Below are 18,959 nucleotides of genomic sequence, written 5' to 3'. Positions count from 1 at the left end.
CCTGTGTGCGTGTCCGCACGCTCGTGCTCATGACGCCAGGCGCAGATGTGAACTACAGGCACAGTACATACTTTCTGGTTGCTTTTTTGAAAGTCTCATTGCTTGGCCTCTCCGACTCAAATGTTGAGTTACGTTGATCCTGTTCAGAATGTTCATCCCTCCGTCTAAGGTCCAGTCGTCTTTCAGGGAGGAACCGTCTTCATCATCTCTGTCTCCTACAGTATTGTATATTTAATAGTCAAATATTTATAGGTTACATGGGTACATGGGTGACTGATCTGTTCATTAGGAGGAAAACGATGCCAATTTTCACATCATTATAATGCACTTTTTAAATGATTGTTACTATAATGAAGTTTCCATGGCAAAAGAGGCTTTGCAGATGTGAGTGTAATGGACAGTGAGATGGGGGAGGACCCTGGGTTGTCCAGGTGGGTGCAGTGTTTTCACATGTGCCTTGATGAGAGGGAGTATGAGGGTCTGCCTCAGAGGAGGAGACCTGAGGACGAGATAGAGGCCAGAGGGCTGTGGGGCTGAGGGCGAGTGTGGGGCAGGGGCCGGAGGGGTGCAGGGCTGAGGCCGGGGCAGTGGTAGGAGGGGTGTGGGGCTGTGAGTCAAGCTGCATGGTGGCCTCTATGAATTGGGGGACTCCAGGCAGGAATACAAGCTACTGACCCCTTGACTTCAGCCCTGGGACTCCTGACTTCCAGGGCTGAGAGGAGGTTTGCATTTGTGGTAATTTGTTGCAGCAGCAATAGGAAGTTGATGCATTGTATCTGTTCTTCACCTCCAAACCTTTGAAAAGTAACCCTGTTGTATTGGCCTTTTGTGTGCCCTAAATTCTAATGAGACGGTTTGTAGGAAATAATGGACACAAACGATGACAGAACAAAAAGTTGGACAGAAGCAGTGTCTTCTGCGGTTCTGTAGTTTGGGTCTGTGAAGTTAGATTTCGGTCAGAGAGTGTGTGGTCTTGTTCAGCGTATACCTGGAGTACTTGTTCAGAGCTCCTTGGGGGGTGGTCTTTAACACTGTTAGGATTAAAACTCCAAGCACATCAGGGCCAGAGTTCCTGAGTCAGTGTTAGGCGACCTTTGAATAAGAGTTGGCATGTAGAATCTGCCCACTTTACTAGTATGAAGCAGCAAAATCTTTTTTTTTATTTTTTGAGGTGGAGTCTGTCACCCAGACTGGAGTACAGTGGCGAGGTCTTGGCTCACTGCAACCTCCACTGTCTGTGCTCAAGTGATTCTCCTGCTTCAGCCTCCAAATTGTATGATTTATTTTCCTGTTTTATTTACTAGTATGTGAAAACTCTGCAAACTTTATTAATACAAAAGACATGCCAGAACTTAGGAGAATCTGGCATTTTCCCATGCAAATTAGTAGTGATGTGGAATTCCTGGGCTGGTTTGGTTTTATAAGACATGGGGTGGATTCTTTGCCTAATTTCTGTGGAGCTAACAATTGTTAATCACCCAGCACTCTTACCTCCCCCAACAGCTCAGGTGAGGGGGGTGTTATCCCTACTGTCGTGATGAGAGGCAGGAGACTGAGGCTTAGATGAGCAGGTGACACATTACTGTCCAGCCCCACCCACCCTGTAGTTTCCTGCCATGGCTCAGTTATCTTCCTGCAAGAAAGGACAGACACCCTGGTGCTGGGTAGAATTCCTTGTGAACCCCTTTCCAACCTCCAGGGAGTTCTTGTTTCACAGTGGTGGCTCATGGGGAGTCCTCTGGCCCACTGAGAAAAGTGACTCATGTTGTGACATTACTGCCTCTGTCCGGTTGCTGTTGATTGGGTGATTTGTAAAGAGACATTTATTGCTCACAGCTCTGGAAACTGGAAAGTCCAAGGTCAAGGCAGTCCAAGGTCAAGGCACCTGCACATCTGGTGCCCCAGGGCCTGTGGCTCACAGAGGGCAGCATCTCGCCGGGTCTTGCATGGCAGCGGTCGTCTCGTCAGAACTCACGTGGTGGAGGAGCAGGCCTCCCAACAAGGACACCAACCCCAGTCCTGAGAGCAGGACCTCCCAAGGGCCCCACCTCTTAATGTATCCCATCAGAGATGGTTTCAGCATGAGGTTTTGGGGACATTCAGGCCACAGCCATTGCTCTGCTGTGGTGTTAGGGCTGCATGGCATCATTACTGCAGCAGAGCCACAGCTTCTTATCTGCATTTGCTGCAGGAGGAAGGCACAGGTGCCTGTGCAAGTTGGGGTTCGGTGCAAGAAGTGGAGACCCTCTGGGAATCTTAGCAGGAGGAACTTAAGGGCTTTGAGAACTGACACTTTAGGACTGTAGTTTTCTTCAGACTATAAAAACCTTGGTGTGTGACAATACTGAACATTGCCTGAGCCCTGTGATCCTGTAAAACAGTGATGGTTAAGACACTCCCCCTCCCCACAACTGCGCTCCCACTTTTACTGCAAGAAGCCCCTTCCCATGTGGCTTAGGCTGACTGGTGGATGACCATTTACCGAGGGCAAGGCCAGATACAGGCCTTCAAACCCCCCTTCTCTGCCTTATAAGTGATTAGCTAAACTGCCTGTTCCCACTAATCAATCACCTCCCACCTTGAAATGGTTCTTCGTGGTGCGGTTGCGCCTAGGGGGGTGGACTTGTCTTTGACTGTCGCCTTCCACAGACGACAGTTAGGGTGGGCAGGAAAGAATTCTCTGCTACAGGTCTGCATTCCAGGCTGTTTCCAGAACTGGGAATTCTGGGGCCCTGGAGTCTGGGAATGGATTTCTAGTTTCCCAGCCTCAGGTGGAGTTGAAATTGAGTGAGGCAACCCACCACACCCATCTGGAGCCAGGAACTGGAGCCATTTTTAAAGTGGCAGTTTTTCCATAAGATTACCCAAAAAATGTGCTCAGCACGTTTCTTTCTTTCTCATATGCATTTGGCCATCTAAAATGGGAATGGTGGTTTTTGGAAGCATGGATGTAGTTTTAAATTTTGAGTATTGTAAACCTTAATGTAGCTTCTTAAAATGTTTGCCTGATTATCTAGAGATTTACTAAACCTTTGGAGTGGTAATAATGAGTTGATCTATATGACTTTGCTTTCTATGATGCAATGAAAGTACTCTAGTTAAAACCTCTGCAGTTGGGTCAGCAGGTGATTGGCCAAAACACATTCTGCTTGGGTTTCTTTAACCAAACAAGGGAATAGAGTGTAGACTGAAGTGGCAAATTCATTTCAGAGCATGCCAGAGCCCTCAGTGATTGAGCAGCCTTCTCAGGTGAACGTGTAACGTGCCGTGAGTCTTGGCAAGCCTGGCTACTGATGTGTGCACGTGACACCACAGAGCCACACCTAGGAAGATGTGGTTTCTGTAACAAGCTTTGGAAAACCAAAGTTCAACTTAATTATCCAACTTTGTTACAGAAAAAGCTTAGACCAGATAGCCAAAGACCTGATTGTTTCATGGTTGAGACATGGTTATAAAATTGCCCTTACTTGGTGCCAATCAGTGTTGGTCCACAGTGATACTCTTCCAACATCACTGAATAGTTTGGAGACTGATATGAGACTGTGAAAATCTCCTTAAGGTGAAAAGGGCTCTGAGGCACCCGGGAATGTCCACACACCCGTGGCCATTCCCCTATAAGGTGGAGAGGACGGCTGGGTCACGCGGGAGCATCAGCACACCCGTGGCCATCCTCTTTAAGACGGAAAGGGCTGCTGGGGTGCCCCGCAATATCTGCACACCCGCGGCCATTGTGGCTGTCCCCCTTTCTGCTCAGTCACCTCTGTGTTCCCGCATTCAGGCTTTGGGACACTCATGAACAGCTCGTCCCCTGGGCTGGTGAGGAAGGAGTGGGAGGTTGTTCTGAGGCTCTGTCACTGTCTGCCCTGTCATGAGCTGGGCAAGGCAGTGGCAGTGACCCTGGAGGAGTCTGGTCAGGGAGGGCTCCGGCAGGAAGTGCTGAGGCTTGCGGTGGCTCTGCCAGTCGTAACTAAATGTCTTCCCTCTTATTTCCATGATTCCTTCTAGTTCTGCACCTTGCACTGCAGTGTCTCTGTGTATCTATAAATACATGTGACTTATGATACAGGTGTCTCTTTCCCCTCTGTCTGGGGCTGGGCCCAGGGAGTGAAGTGCAAGACCCCCTTACTGCTGGATCCCCACCAGCACGAGGCACTGCCTGCCCTGCTGACAAATGCCTACAGCGAGTCCTGGAAGCCTCCTTCTGAGCACCTGGCCTGTTAACGGTGTATACAGGAGACAACTGAGCTCCCCTTGCCCCACCCTGGGCAGAGACTAGGGAGGCGGCGGCAGCACTGCCTCCATGGTGCATCCTTGGTGCATGGAGGAAAATCTGTTCATGCTTAAAACACAGCCCATCCTCTCAAAAGCAGGGTGACAACCACATTTACTTCTGGAATCTTAAAAAAGAACCCGTCTCTTTGAGAGAACGTGGCATGTATGTGTGTACCTGCTTTGTTTTTTTTTTGAGACTATTTCCCTCCGTCACCCAGACTGGAGTGCGGTGGTGCGATCTCAGCTCACTGCAAGCTCTGCTTCCCAGGTTCATGCAATTCTCCAGCCTCAGCCTCCCAAGTAGCTGGGACTACAGGCACCCGCCACCACGCCTGGCTAGTTGTTTGTATTTTTAGTAGAGACGGGGTTTCACCGTGTTAGCCAGGACGGTCTCGGTTTCCTGACCTCGTGATCTGCCTACCTCAGCCTCCCAAAGTGCTGGGATTATAGGTGTGAACCACCGCGTTGGGCCGTATGTGTGTACCTCTTTACAAGTCTTGCCCGACCTTTGCATTTAAAAATTATTGAAAAACTTAAGGATGTAACTGACAAGAAGTTTATAGGTTTCTCCAAGTAAAAATTTGGAAAAGTTAAGTGAACCCATAATGTGTTTTATTTCTATGAGTCCCACACTTGGATTTTTAAATGTGGGCAAAACATCTGTATGTTCTTCAGCCTGATTTCCGTGGAATCGTGAATGAAACCTGCTGAAGTTGCCGTGCGGATTTTGTTATGTGGCGATGACAAGTGGGGCTGGTCATCAAACAACTGGAGGGATCCTCGTCCTTTCTGTGCTCCTGTTGGACACTAGGCACGTGCTTGGGTGTTTTCTGTGTGTGTGGACAAGATGAGGACAGAATTTCCAGATTCACACGGTGGTATCTTCTCCCTTTTCTGTTAAAACGTGTCTTCTGCTGCTTCTACATAGACCAAGTGTTTCTTTCTCTTGCCTGTCTACATAAACGCTGTTTAACAAAAACCGTATTATAGACATGTGAAGCTGAATTCCACATGATAAAGCAGATAGAGATGACTGAGTATACTGTTTTGTGGAAGGAAGGTTTAAAATGATTTTTAACTTTTTCCCTGAAATAGGGAATACTTTTAACTTTTTCCCTGAGATAGGGAATAATGAAATGGGAAAATAATTAAATTTTCCCATGTAATTGTTAGATTATATTTAATTATTAGATTATTCATGTATTGCAAGGGAAAAAGGAACTAGATCACCCCATGTACTCAAATGAAAATTTAAAGGGTACGGGCGAGTTCATTTGAACTCCTTTAATTTGTTTTTGTTTGTTTGTTTTTGACAGTCTCACTCTGTTTCTCAGGCTGGGTGTAGTAGTACAATGACAGCTCACTGCAACCCCAACCTTCTAGGCTCAAGTGATTCTCCTGCCTCAGCCTCCCCAACGGCTGGGATTTACAGGCGTTAACCACCACACACAGCTTATCACCTCTTGGAGACTAGCTTTGAGTTTGGGCATTCATTGAACTATATTTTGGTTAATTCTCAAAGTTTGTCACTGTTTATCTTTAATTTGCTAAAAATCTACATGTATTGTAAAATGCGTTACATTTCCTTAGCATTCACGGATTCCCCGTTAGTGGGGCAGAGACACAGAAGGGCAGAAGGCGTTCGGACATCATCAGGGTTGCAGTTGAGTCCTTGCCCCGAACACACTGGAGCTCTGGGCTCTGTGGCCCCACGGGGGTCCTCTGTCCACTGAGGGGGCCGGGTTACCTGAAGGTCCCTCCAGCCTCTGCAATTTTGCCCTTTTCAGGTTAACATCTCATTGTTGTCCTGGACAGCACTGCCTTTCGTTCACTGACCCACGAGTGAACAGCTGGTCAGTGGCCAGTGCTGCTTCCTTCAGCTGGGAGGTGGTGATGTGATAACACTTCCGTGGAATTTGGTTCTTGGTGTATTAAGGGTTCAGTTGTATGTTTATTTTTATTTTTATTTTTATTTTATTTTATTTTATTTTATTTTATTTTATTTTATTTTATTTTTTTTTTTGAGACGGAGTCTCGCTCTGTCGCCCAGCCTGGAGTGCAGTGGCACAATCTCGGCTCACTGCAAGCTCCGCCTCCCGGGTTCACGCCATTCTCCTGCCTCAGCCTCCCGAGTAGCTGGGACTACAGGCGCCCGCCACTGCGCCCGGCTAATTTTTTTTCTATTTTTAGTAGAGACGGGGTTTCACCATGATCTCGATCTCCTGACCTTGTGATCTGCCCGCCTCGGCCTCCCAAAGTGCTGGGATTACAGGCGTGAGCCACCGCGCCCGGCCTGTATGTTTATTTTTAATCTGCACCTCTGAATTGGTCTTTTGATTGCAAAGAGATTGCTTACTGGATTTGTTTCTGAATATTTCGTGGATAACAGGAGAACCTTGGTTATCTGTGTGTTCATTTAATGTGTTTTTGCCTGGCATTTATTTGGGTGTGTTAGCCCTTAGCCCACTTTCTGTGTGTGGTGGAGTCATTGAAATCATTTATGTGAAGTGTCTCTTCTATTAAGGCCAGAGGACGTGGGGTGGTGTCTCCCTAAACTAGGGGGAAATGGCATTGTTCTGCCCTCCTCCCTGGGAAAGCTGGTGTTTCCAGGTCTCTGAACTTGGCTCCCACACTGGGAGAGTGGCTGTGGCTTCTGGAGCCCGTTTTGTGCAGTACTGACTCCTTCACTTGCTTTATTCCTCACTGTCTTTGCTGCTTTATGACGCAGGGATGAGGGAGTTGGGCCCAGGGGCCTTGACTATGCCTGAAGGACCCGATGCAGAAAACTCCTGGTGGGAAGGATGTTCCTTGAGGGCAGCTTTTGAAGTCTTTTCCTACTTTTAACTGAGAAGCAGCTATTCACATGGTTCTATTCTGCTGGTATGTTTCAAAATAATTGGCGTAGAGTTGCGAAGATGTCCGAGACACCCATGATCCACTCCGGGCCAGTGCCGGGCATTGTGCTCAGATGCCTTCAGACCGCATTCACATGCCAAAGATTCTTGCTTGGTTATTCTCAAACTTATGAGAATCTAAAACACGAGGCACGGTATGGATTTTCTCTTGAGCCCCCATGACTTTGCCTTGTATTTTGGGCATGAATGACTTCATCAAGGGGAAAGAATTTGAGGAAGGAGCCTCTGAGGCTAGGAGGGGGTGGGAAGGGGCGGGGGGAAGAGGAGGGAAAAGGCAAGGAGCTGTAGAGAGAAGAGCCAGGCTGGGGCTGGGGCATCTCCCCATGATGCTCCCCCACCCCTGGCGTGAGGCCCCAGGGACTGACTGATTTTCCCACAGGAAATGTGCATGATTGCGTGTCTGTTTTGTGGGCTGGCCATTTGGATTGAGGGAATGTCTGTGTTGTGATTCCTTATAGATTCAAAGGTTGGAAAGGTTTGTGCTCAATACAGGGGTCTCTTGGTGCGATGGGAAATGTGATCGCAGCCGCCTTCAGGGTGGGGAGAGCCCTTGAGGCCCTCAGTGGTGGCCGGTGTCGGCCTTCGCTTTCCTGGGTGAGCTGCCCTCAAGGTGGGAAGGGAGGCCCTCGGTGGTGGCCGCTGTTGGCCTTCGCCTCCCTGGGTGAGTGCTGTTCCATCCCCAGCTCTCCGACTCCTTGCCTGGCACCTTCCTCGTTGGAGACCGTGATCCATGAACTTTTTCCACGCGTGTCCTGCAGACTAGTGCTGACTGCAGGTTCAGGAGTGGTCAGAGGAGGCCAGAGGAGGCCCTCGTGATGCGAAGCTAAACGTTTAATGATGGCGCTGTTGAGTGCATGAGCCGCGTCAGCCCAAGAGTCTGGGTAAGAGGGAACCTTGGGGTGTGGAGGGAAGACTGGACAGATGGGTGCTTTCCTCGGCCCCCGGGAGCACGGCCAGGTCTGTGCTCAGACCTCCTGGTTTCTCCCATATTTCCATAAATAGCAAGGGAAGGACTTGGGGGCACCCAGGGACCTCAGGGGTATAAGCTGTGTCCTCTCGTGGCCCCAGTTGTGGCCAGTGACATTATTCTCTTTAACCTCAGGCTTATTTTCTATAAAAACACAAAGGGACAGAAGTAGTTCAAGGGCCTCTAAAGACTTACGTAATTGTTAATAGGTCTAATTTTATGCTTTCTTATGTATTAAGAGCAAATCATGAAACAAACTCATTTCTGTTTGAAGAAATCTTTACTGCTCTCATTTTTGTGGCAAGCAGCATTGATTCTTTGCTTAGTGAGCGTTAGTGCCCTCCTGCCTAGTGCTGCTGCCTGGTGTGTCCTCGCACACACCTCTGTCCATTGGTCTCCGTTCACCTTTCCGCCTAGAATTGTAGGAGGGGTGCTGGGATCTTAGGGCTAGAAAGAAACTCTGAAGACCACTTTCAGGGGCGGCTTTTAGTCAGGGCTTCCAGAGAGACAGCCAGCCGGGTGTGCGTGTGTCTCCAGGGCGAGGCTTGTTGCAGGGGCTACAGTGTCCAAGAAGCCCCAGGACACACAGCCTGCAAGCTGGAGTCCTGGGAGGGTGTGGCTTGAAGACTTGAGAAGCGGAGGGTGCAGATCCCACCCGGGTCTGAGGAGCTGAGACCCAGGAGCACGGGCTGCAGAAGACAAATGTCACTGGCCCATCAGCCAGACAGGTGGAGTGAACCCAGTTTTCCCCGCCTTGCTGTTTTACTCGGGCCCTGGGTGGATAGGGTGGTGCCCCCCACACCGGCGAGGATGGGTCTCCACTCAGTCCAGAGGCCAACATGCATCTCACACAGAAATAATGCAGAACCAGCCATCTGGGTACCCTAGGCACGCTCAGGTTGATGCACAAAACCAACTCCGTGCGTGGCCCTGACGTCTGCGTGTTCGCATCACTCCATGCACATTACTCGGTCGTCGCCTTGGTGAGTTTGTAAGCTCGTTGTGTGGTTCTGGGGCTCTTTGTCCCGGGTGGTAGTGGTAGTGATGTCATCACCACCCAGCTCAGGTATGAAAGGTGATGGCACCAACAGCTCCTTGTTTCTCAGACACTTGAGCGGGTGCTCTGTGCAGCCAGTTCCACCTGCAGCAGCATCTGTTCCCTATGCCGATTCCATTCGGAGTATGTGCCTCCCTTCTGTTGAGGGTGCAGCCTTCTTTCAGGGAAGAACTGTGTCCTGTTCGCCTATATCTCCTGTTGTGTATCTCATGGCTGAATAAGTAGCTATAGGATACCTCGGTGGCTGAATGATAAGTTCATTGGAAAGAAAACTTTATAATCTTTTTTTCTTTTTGGGATGGAGTTTCACACAACGCCCAGGCTGAAGTGCAATGGCACGATCTTGGCTCATTGCAAACTCTCCCTCCTGGGTTCAAGTGATTCTCCTCCCTCAGCCTCCCAAGTAACTGGGGCTACAGGCGTCTGCCACCATGCCTGGCTAATTTTCGTATTTTCGTTAGAGAAGGGTTTTCACCATGTTGGCCAGGCTAGTCTTAAACTCTTGACCTCAGGTGATGCACCCACCTCGGCCACCCAAAGTGCTGGGATTACGGCCATGAGCCACCACACCCAAGAACTTATTACCATTTTTTTAAAAATCATAATGGGCTTGTTAAATGCTTACATTAATGTTTATTTTTAAAAATGTTATCTGTGACCTTTTAGCTTTTCATAGCACTTCTCGTGTGAGTATTTAAAAAAGGCCCTTTAGTCGTGGGGGAGAAGCGGTTATCCCTTTCAGCAGAGGGAGATGGAGGAACAGGCCCTGGTGGGTCTGAGCACAGGCAGTCACCCCAGCCTTGGTGCTTGCTTAGGTCTGTTCTCCGTTCACCGTAGCCGCATCCACTCTCATTGTCAGCTTAAAAATAAGCTTTTTCCTCTTTCTAATCAGAACAGTTAGTTTGTTAACCATCACGTTAAGGTATCGAGAATGATGGCTTTCAGGCCTCAGATATGACACAAGTAATAAATGCAGCTGACCCTGAACCACATAGGTTTTGAGCTTCGAAGGAACACTTATGTTAATTATTTTCCAACCAAACCCTTACTGAAAACACCTGGCTTTGTGGAGGGCCGACGTTTCCTACATGCGGTTCCATAGGGTGGCCGTGGAGTCCTGTGGATACGTAGATTTGTGTAAACTCGGGGGGTGTTCTGGAATCCATGTCCCTGTGTATACAGAGGGACAACTGCAGCTTTTTAAAAGTTTGTGTCCTGCCTTATCCTAAAACGGCTCCAAGGTGGATGCAAAATTATTTCATTTTTTTGATTTTCTTGGTGGGATATTGATGTTTATTCTTCAGTGTCTAAAATCCTGAGTGAACAGAGTTACCACTTCAGGAACAAAGCCAGTCTGGAAACACATATTGAGATATCCACCTCTTCTTCATGGTTTCACAAAAGGCCATGATCATATTTTATTCAGTTGAACTATAGGAAACTGGCAGTATTTGCTGTTTTTGGCCTACAAAATGGCAAGTGCGTACGATATTAAAAACAAAGGCTTCCTGGATGGGGAAAATAGGAATCGGTAAGAACCTGAAGTTGTCTGTCATGGCCTCTGAGTCACAGGTAAATAAACCTGCGTGAGGGGAAGTTGGTTGTACAGTATTTTCCTTCTGTTTTGAGACTGTCAGAAAAAGGTCAGTTCCATTGCGTTGGGTCCCTTTGCCTCACCTTTGCTGCATAGGGGATTTGCCATTATACCTCTTGTTTCCAGTGCCCAAGAGGCTGATGCCACATAGAAGACCTGCAGGTCGGTGGATGTGAAACAGGCATCGGACACGCTGTGCACCTTGGGACGCATCTGAGAAGTGCGTGCTTGCGGCAGGTCTGAGGTGAGGGTGTGTTCCATCTCCTCTCCCTTCTCTGGCTTTTCAGGCCTTTGAAGTTGGTCCTGGAAAGTGAAATTAGTTAATGCTGATTTAAGCTCCAGGTCAAAGTCGGGGGGCCGAAGAGACCCGCCCTTCACTAGGGGTGTGAAGCATTGGACCCTCCCATCAGGAGGCAGCAGGTACTCGAGAAAGCCCCACATGCCCTCCAGTTCCCTTATGTTGAAATTTTTTGTACTCGGCCATGCCGGGTCATTTTGGGAGGTAAATGGGGCGTTCACATGGGGGTGTGCAGTATTGTTAGGTGTCAGGTGTGAGAGTTGAATTTGTAGAAGCTGTGCGGATAGGAAAGGGCGTGGCAGGGAGTGCTGTTTACAGGGAGCAGATTTAACGTGAGGTCTGTGCTCTGCCTGGGTCCATGTCTGACCGGTGTCTCCCAGTCTGCAACAGGACGTTCACGTGACTCGGCGCCATCGTCCCACTCTGTGTAGACGTCTGAGGATCTGTCCGCAGCTGCTCTGTGAGAATGAGTTGTGATAATTAACTGAGAAACAGTGAACAAATCCTGAATTTGTTAGCACTGGTTCCACGGCCACTTCTGCCGTGGTTGGAGTCATTCATAATAAAGTCTGCTGGACTCCTATGCAGAGCTCTGAATTTCACAGGCCCTTTAACTTGGCAGCTAACCAGCCGCTTCCTTCAGAAGACATTTGAGTCCCCTTTACCTACCAGGGTGACTCTGGGAGTTTGAAGATGAGTGAGACAAGCCCTCCGTGTCTTGTGGATTTTGCTGTCCAGAGGGGAGACAGATATGGATGGTGAAGGGGGCCCTATCAGAGGTCAGCGCATGTCAGTTTTGTTTCTTCAGCACTTGCTATGTTCAGGCAGTGCCCCGGGCCATGTGCAGAGCATCTGGGGACCCTGCCCATGGCATCCCAGGCACAGCTAACATCTGTGCCATCTTCGTACTTGGCCTGAGTTTTGGGGAAGTACCGAGGATGGCTTCTGCCTTTGCTGGAGAGAGTTGGAAGTCAGGGCAGCCCTCCACAAGGGAGATGATCGCCAGCTGATTCCTCAAGAAAGAGAGGTGGTCCCCACATGGGCAAAGCAGGGCAGCATGCACAGACCTGGGTGTGGGGTCTGGGGCATGTGCATCTGAGTGGGGTCTGCTGGGAGACAGCAGGGGTGAGGTGTGAAGGCAGTTGGAATTGACAGGATAAATTATCACTAAGGCGATGCTGGGAAAACATAAAATTGGGACTCTCTGGGGTAAACGTGGACTTAGGGTGACCCTGGGCGTGGGTGTTTTCAGGCTCTGAAGGCAGAGATTTAAGAAATTGGGGCAGAGCTGAGCCCCAGATGAGGATGAAGACCACCCTTGGGATGTTAAATGAGACAGGAGTGGAAATCCAGTGAATATCCTGGGGGGTCAGTCCAGCAGGAAGGCAGCAGAGGAGACCAGTGTCCTCAAAGGCCCCTGGGCCTGTCTCTCAAAGTGCTGGGATTACAGGCATGAGCCACTGCTCCCTGCTGATACTTTTAAAATTTCTAAGCTACTCTCTCTCATACCCACTCCCGTATTTATTTTTTTTAGACCAGGTTTATGGCTATATTTTTTCCAAGGGAATCAAAAAGTTACCTGTTTGAAGTACAAATAACACCGTGTTTAAAAACCAAAAATGCTAATTTGCATAGAAGTTTCCAAATACCCAGTTGGTTTGAGCCTTGCATTGCAGTGTCACTACCTGCTCTTAAATTTCTACACGATGTATAGATAGCGAGGCAGGGGGACGGCTCGTACATCTTCAGGTTTCGATTCTACTAACTTGGGCTATATTTTCATTTATTTTGGCACACCTGTGGGTGTGGCAAGCAATGCCAGGGTATTTATTTTGAAGCTTTTCCAACAACAGTTGGGAAGATTTTCACATTTTTAGAATTTTCATAGTAATAGTTATAATTTACAAAGAATTTAAAATTGTGTAGTCATTATTTTGCTTTTTTTCTAGATGTGCCCCAAAACAGGATTGCTAAATATCATTCTACATCACAGGATTCAGAACAGTACCCTTTTGGAGCAGATGCCTGTAATCGAGGAATTCCGCCTAGTCAGTTCACTTTAAACGTGTTTAAAAGGTTTTCTTTATCCTAGTTGGCACCTGTGGCTATAGTTTGTTTTCACTGCTGAGGAATATTCCATGATGGAAACCGTAATTCATCTGTTTTTCATATCGGTGGACATTTGGATTGTTTTGGGAGGGTGTGTATGTCTATTCAGCCTTCATTTTTTCAGGATTTTTTGTAGAAGATAATGTAACAGTGTAACATCCTCTGGTACAGAGCCAACACGAGCCCTGATTACAGCCACACAGACTCACACACAGACTCTCAGGCCTTGTTACCAACGCACAGAACCATTTTCTTAAGTTGAAACACAGTAGCAGAACCTGAAGCCATGTGAACGGGTCCTCTGATCTTACACTTGGAATTCACTTTTTATTACTATGTCTGCCAATTAGGAAGCATATCAATTATACAGAAAACTGAGAATGTAAAATTATACGTTTATAACAGAAAAAACCTTATTTAATACCCCAGAACATATGGCTATGTTTTTCCCTCATGCCCCACCACTGTTTTCTTTGCTTGAAATGGGAAATGACACTTGAAGGTGGTTTTCTAGCGACTGTTAGGCTGGCATAGTTCTTCAGAGACAGAGGATGTAAAGCACATGGAGAATTTCTGTTTGTGGAATGTGATTTCCCGGTCACCTCATTCAGGCTGCCACCGCCTTCCCTTCTGGTCGCCTGCACCGTGGGACGTCTGAGGAGGTCCCTGTTTCATCCTCTGGAAATTCTGAAAAGGAAGGAGAGGAGGGCGTGCAGGGTGTGGTGCATTTGTGTTGGTCCTTCGAGCTTTTATTTGGAGTCTCGGCTGCCTTGGTGGTTCCTGCCTTTATGTCCCTAGCTGGTGGCTTCGTCCTTGTGTCTAACTCACAAGCAGACAGATGGAAAGGGAAGTTGTATTCAGCCAACAGCTTGATGTTATTCTCAAGGCTCAAATCAGCTAGGTATTTGGAGACTTCTGTGCAAATTGGCGTTTTTGGTTTTTAAACATGGTGTCTTATTTGTACTTGAAATGGGTAACTGGTTCTCTGGGAAAAAAATATAGCCATAAAGCTGGTTCTTTAAAAAAAAAAAAAAGGGAGTGGGTGTGAGAGAGTGGCTTAGAAATTACACCAGTAATGGTTGGGCCTGGTGGCTTACGCCTGTAACTCCAGCACTTTGAGAGGAGGAGGCAGGTGGATCCCCTGAGGTTAGGAGTTCCAGACCAGCCTGGTCAACATGGTGAAACCCCGTCTGTACTGAAAATATGAAAATTAGCCGGGCATGGTGACAGGCACCTTGTAATCCCAGCTACTTGGGAGGCTGAGGCAGGAGAATCACATGTACCCGGGAGGCAGAGGTTGCAGTGAGCCGAGATCGCGCCACTGCACTGCATCCTGGGAGACAGAGCAGAAATTCCATCTCAAAATGGGGGGGGGGGGGGAAACACCGCAGTAATGGAAACCTGGTTGCGTCATTTGTGATGGAGATGGCGGATTATTTCCTTTTTAGTGGCAGGATGAATCGGATATGTTTGCAGTATTGATCTTGACAAGGGAAATGGTGAGAACCAAACGTGCTGCCCAGCTTGGGCCTTGCCGTTGGCAGAAGACCGTGGCGGGCAACAGACTGGAGACTCGGAGACCGAGGGAAGAATTCTCACGCTGTGACGCTGGTGCAGTGTGTGCTTCTGGACTCCTGCTGGAGGGAGCGGCCCCTTTGCCTTGCAGGCTTTGGTGCAGTGGAGACCTTCGGACCTGCCCCTCCTGGCACACCTGTGGGTGTGGTGAGCAGTGCCAGGGCTGAGGCACAGGTGCTGAGCCCGGAATGTGGGACGGCAGAGGCTGCACACGCCGGCAGGCGTCTGCTCCAGCAGCCGGGGGTTTCCGCAAGGGGGCGGGGGTTGGTTTTCCTCCTTGAATTTGGGTGGGGAGGGTGTCCTGGGGTGCTGTGTCTGCACTTGTGTTGCTCTGAGGTCAAGTTGTGGCCCCGAGTCCCTGTCCCTCTGCCAAAGTGAGGGTTTGCCCATTTTTAGGTCAGATTTCCCTTGGGTCCGGGTCTCTAGGAGTGGGGCGCATTCCAAGGGGGCGTGAGCACGGTGGACGCGCGTGGGCCTCTTCCTCTCCCCTCAGCGACTGGGCTGTGTGTGAAGAGCTGCCCAGCGGAATCACCCTCCTGCCTGGTATTTCATTCACCAGAAATTGTTCTCACTGTGGACTCTTGAGTCAAATGTAATCCAGGAATGGAACGTCCTGTTGCTGGATGCCACACACAGCATCAGGAGCTTAGTTGGGGATTATATGATCTTACCCCACACCTTAAAAGTAAAGACTATGGTTGTCAAGCCTCTGAGCCCAAGCCAAGCCGTCGCATCCCCTGTGACTTGCACGTATATACACCCAGATGGCCTGAAGTAACTGAAGAATCACAAAAGTGCAAATGCCCTGCCTGGACTTAACTGATAACGTTCTACCAGAAATAAGTGAAAATGGCCGGTCCTTGCCTTAAGCGATGATTTTTTGTGTGTCTGTGTGAAATTCCTTTTCCTGGCTCATCCTGGCTCAAAAAGCTCCCCCACTGAGCACCTTGTGACCCCCACTGCTGCCCGCCAGAGAACAAGCCCCCTTTGACTGTAATATTCCTTTACCTATCCAAATCCTATAAGACGGCTCCACACTTACCTCCCTTCGCTGACTCTTTTCAGACTCAGCCCGCCTGCACCCAGGTGAAATAAACAGACATGTTGCGCTCACAAAGCCTGTTTGGTGGTCTCTTCACACTGGCGTACATGACAATAGTTAAGGGGATACTGAAGTCTTTGGCAGCTCCAAGAGCTTTTTCAGTTTGTGTCAGGACATTTTAGGCAGAAGGAAAAGCTTGCTAAGAGAATCTTACAGAAATGTTTGGTGCAGTGCCATTAACTCGTGGAATAAATGTGTAACTTTCCATGGCGGACCTCTGGAAAGAGATGCAGTTTGAGTGCACCCTGGCCTGCTCGCTGCAAGAATCGGCCGTGTCACCCCGCTTTCCGTGGGTCTGCAGGTGTGCGTGGTCCATTGCCCTGCACTGTGGCCATGGAAGGGAAGATGATCTGGAATGCTGGCGACAGTTATCGGTGTGTGTTGATGTGTGCTGCTTTCTACAGGGGAGAACATTTCTGTTTAATAAACGTCTCATCACGATGATGACTGCAAGATATTTGAGTCTCATTCAATAGTGTTTCTGGGTTCCTTCTGTTTTTAATCTGCTTTCTAGCACTAGGCAAGTGAAGACATGGAAAGTAAATAACCCATCGAACTTGTAGAGACATGGTGTTGTGTAGGAGCAGACTGTAGCCTCTGGCTGTTTAAAGATTGTAGTAAACCTCTTACCTGGCATGGTCAGGGTGTAAATTATCTTGTTTAATTGAAATGTGTACGAGTCAAAGCTGGCGCCTGCATTGTTGATGAAATACCAGATTTTAAGGGAACATGTCAATGTGCCATAAGATACCAACAAAGTTCCTCACTGAGGTTTGGCGCGGGTTCGGAAGAGCTGGGCCTTAGGTCACCAGGGTCGTCTCTGGGAGCAGATGCTCAGTGTGGGCATTAGTCCCTTAGCCTTTCCAGAGCCGAGGAACAGCTCTCTGTGATGGTTTTTGGAACCTGTATTTTGAGTCAGTTTGTCCCACTTGACTTGAAGTTGCCGCGCAATTTCAGACCTTTGCCTCCACCGTGCGCTCGTTTTCTTGTCCCCTGATAACTGCCTCGGTTGCCCCGGCCTGACATTTGAGCCTCGTCGTTCAAGGACACAGGCTCTGCGGTGGGGCCAAGGCCGCGACTCCGGCTTGCACAGTTCCGGGCCTCTCACCATGGTTTATCACATCACTCCCGGGATCTCCCGTTTAGAGGAAGAGTGTCCCTTTCCTGCAGGCCCTGTGTGGTGTGGAAACCACCCCTACCTACCTTTCTCCTGTTTGAACTGTACTGTGAAGCTATTTCTGTTCTAGTCAACCGTCAGAATTTAAGGAACAGTGATTTATGTAACTTATCACACGCTTCTCAGCAGTTCTTTATGAATTTCATTCTGCTGTGAAATTATTGCAGTTTTCATGGCTATGTTGGTCTCACGTTGTGGCCCTTGAAATGAATTCCCTTCCCCATTGTGTGTTAAGGTTGTGCCCGGGAGCTGTTGAGGCCTCACCTCTGCTTAGGGCAGTGGCTTTGCTCTCCTGACAACAGGAAAAATCTTATTTAGAGCATTTCTAATGTGGTTTTTGCTTCCAGACAGAATTCCTTTTTTCACAGAGACAGCCACTAAAGTCATAAATTATGCTCAGGATGGACACACGAGTCAGCTGACAGAGTGGAGTCCAGAACAGATCCAAAGACGCAAAAGCAGTTCAGTGGAATTTGAGTCTTTTCAACAAATGGTGCTGGAATTATGGGACAGCCGTATGCAAAAGAGTGAAAACAGGGAGAAATTCCTGTATGAAAATTAAGGTGGACCATAGCCCTGAATGTAAAATACCAAACTACAAAAGAAAGGGAAATTGTGGAGACCGAGGGTGAGAGCTCTTAGCCACACCGTGATCCATAATCAAGGAAGAAAACAAGTAGGTAAGACTCATCAAAATTAAACTTCTAATATAAAAGACACCCCTAGGGAATTGAAGAGACACATTTTTGATAGACGGGGAGAAGATTTCTGTGAACCATGCAGCCGGCAAAGGACTCGTATCCAGAATGCACAGGACTCCCACGGCTCATGACAGAGAACAAATCACCTGACTTAAAAGCGGAAGAGACCTGAACAGATGCTTCGCTGAGAAGGACTGGGGGATGGCCCGAAAGCATCTGAAATGACCTTCAGCGTGACTGGTTGCACCGAGATGTGCACCGAAGCCGCAGTGAATTTGTTCACACCCCTGTGGAGCGCCTGACTAAGGTCTTCCGACAGCCCCAGGTGCTGGTGAGGACAGGCAGTCGGGACTCCTGTGCAATGCTGGGGTTCAGCACGGTGCAGACAGCTTGGCGGTTTCTTACAAAACTGAACTCACACAAACGTGGGGCCCGGTGACCCCAATCCTGGGTATTTACCCTAGAGAAACAGAAGCTGATGTTTAAGAAAAACTGTGCCCAGATGTTAATAGGGCTGTCTATAGTTGCCCAAAACAGGTTACAATGTGCCACAGCCATACGTGGAATAATATATACCCAGCAGCCCCGAGGCCTGGCTGTTGATCACAGGACACCCTGGGTGCACCTCCAAGCACGATGCCCAGGAAATCGTGATTTTGCGAGTGTTTTGCGACAACACTTGCAAAAGACAGACCTGGGGGATGGGAGAACACAGAGAGGGTGGTTGCTGGGAATGGGAGGGTATGCTTATGAGGCCCCGTGAGTGGGTTTGGGGCTGTTGGACTGTTTTGCTTGTGTGATGATGATTATGGGAATACTTGTGCCGAAATTCACAGAACTGAACACTGTCCACTTTACAGTAATTTTTAAAAGGTGGTAATATGCTTATTTTCGGTACTGTTTTTAATGGAAGATGGAGTTTGCAGATGATTTGTCAGGGCAAGCCTGTCTCAAGAGTTTGTAGACGATTCGTTAGGGGCCTGTCTCAGGGCCCTTGGGTTGGGTTGGGTTGGGTTGGGTTGGGTTGGGTTGGGTTGGGTTGGAAAAGCCTTCCCTGTTGCGGGCAGTAGTATGGGGCATGGAAAGGATATTGCCAAGGAAACACGTAGAATCCTTTGAGGAAACGTGTATTTCTAACTTGCTATAAGATAGAATTGGAAATTGTAATGGTTTTGTTTTCTAGAGTCTTGGT

At 48.5% G+C, this 18,959-nt stretch overlaps 1 long non-coding RNA gene across 9 annotated transcripts in view; it reads left to right on the top strand.

Moving 5' to 3' along the window:
• The window catches only part of LOC140713385 (uncharacterized), a 130,339-nt gene that overhangs the window by 44,925 nt on the left and 66,455 nt on the right, over nucleotides 1-18,959 (top strand). The window contains exons 9-10 of one of the 9 annotated variants that reach the window (XR_012095471.1): nucleotides 10,932-11,049; nucleotides 14,689-14,902. The exons of 5 other annotated variants lie outside the window; for them this stretch is intronic. This is a non-coding gene — a long non-coding RNA (uncharacterized lncRNA). Of the gene's footprint in view, nucleotides 1-10,931; nucleotides 11,050-13,052; nucleotides 14,136-14,688; nucleotides 14,903-18,959 lie in introns of those variants that run through there. 3 more of the 9 variants (XR_012095463.1, XR_012095465.1, XR_012095464.1) reach the window with 3 other exon arrangements.

Source organism: Chlorocebus sabaeus, chromosome 14, assembly GCF_047675955.1.
Source record: "Chlorocebus sabaeus isolate Y175 chromosome 14, mChlSab1.0.hap1, whole genome shotgun sequence".
NCBI lineage: Eukaryota > Metazoa > Chordata > Mammalia > Primates > Cercopithecidae > Chlorocebus > Chlorocebus sabaeus.
This window is presented reverse-complemented; position numbering and strand designations above follow the sequence as displayed.